General features: G+C 39.5%; 1 non-coding gene across 1 annotated transcript; it reads left to right on the top strand.

The window, feature by feature from the left end:
• The first annotated feature begins 924 nt into the window (after positions 1-924).
• Positions 925-1031, top strand: LOC122086598. Its single transcript, XR_006142487.1, has one exon. It is a non-coding gene; the product is annotated as a small nucleolar RNA R71 (small nucleolar RNA).
• The last annotated feature ends 426 nt before the right edge of the window (positions 1032-1457 follow it).

The raw sequence follows: 1457 nt of genomic DNA, 5'->3' as shown, positions 1-1457 counted from the left end.
TACTCTTTACCACTCCTAAAGGCATAAATAACATTACATTGGTTAGAGGGCCCTTGTTGGGTCTAACCTTATACTATATTCAGTGGTGCATTAGTTGGTGTTTGTGAACTAACAGGCTGATGATGCCTAGGGTTAGGCTCTGGTTGACTGGGTAGAGTTTATTTCTCCCTCTCACGCATAATTGTAACTTGGGTGAGTTCTCTCGTAAGATTTTGATGGCTTGTCATGAGCAGGGCCATATTTTTTTCTGAGTCACTTATTTTATTTGCCTCTCCAGTGTTGGTAAACCCAGGGGATTGCTGATAAGATGATAGGAGAGGGGCCCTAGGAAAACTAGCCTGAGGTCCTACATTTGACCTAAGAAAAGTATTTTGGGACAAAGATTATTGTGCAAAGGAAGGCCTTTAGAGTCCAAGTTGACCTTAATTATGGAAATCGGAAGGCCCTGCTTGGTTGCCCTGATTCCAAGAGAAATTTGGGTGATTTCTCCATCCTGGATTGTAGGTGTTACTATATGGATTATTCTGGTATAAGACATTAACACTTTCATTAGAAGTGCCCCCAGAGGTGTTTGGGCATTCTTCTATGACATGTCCAGGGGACTGGCACCAAGCACAAATCTTAACCAAATTGACTGATGATGGCTCTCTAGAAACAATAGCCTCAATTCTCTGGATTAGGCTATCCAAATGGGCTTCCTTGGCTACTATCCCATCCACAAAATATCATTTTTCTTCTATGGTTCTTTCACTCTCTTGAATTGATTCCCACTCACGGGTTTTGTCAGCTAAGTCAAGTAAGAATTCCCATGCCTTTTCTTCATATGTAAAGGATGTGAACCCCTTAGGGCACATAAACTCTATCATTTGTTTAGTTAGGTAATAAATACCCTCATAAATTATTTGACATAAATGTCATAAGTCTAGGCCATGGTGAGGGCATTCTTGGAGTAGATCCTTGAATCTCTCCATAAGTTTGGAAAAGGACTCACTAAGCTTTTGCCTAAACTGAAGGATATCACTTCTAAGCTTATTGGTCTTGTGAGTTGGGAAAAACTTCTTAATAAAGACAACTGCACCCATGAGGTTATGGAATTTGTGGGTAATCCATAAAACCACTTCTTAGCTTGGTCTTTTAATGCAAAAGTGATAAACCTAAGCTTAACAGCATCATCAGAAAGCTATTGGATCTTAATTAGAACACATACCTCTTCAAATTCCCTTAGATATAGATATGCATCATCAGAGATCAACCCATGGAAATGGGGCAACATAGTGATGTATTGAGATTTGAGTTCAAAATTATTGCCCTGGGCTTGTGGTAGAACTATACAGGAAGGTTAGGCTGTTTTAGTGGGGTAGAACCTATCTTTTAGAGATTTAGGTGAAGGGTTTTGATGTTGGTCTCCCATATTGAAAGGTTTTAAAGAAAGCAAATGTATAGGATCACTACTTGTT

This window comes from Macadamia integrifolia, chromosome 1 (genome assembly GCF_013358625.1).
Source record: "Macadamia integrifolia cultivar HAES 741 chromosome 1, SCU_Mint_v3, whole genome shotgun sequence".
In the NCBI taxonomy this organism is placed as follows: Eukaryota; Viridiplantae; Streptophyta; class Magnoliopsida; order Proteales; family Proteaceae; genus Macadamia; species Macadamia integrifolia.
The sequence above is the reverse complement of the archived record's forward strand: the minus strand, read 5'-3'. Positions and strand labels throughout refer to the sequence as shown.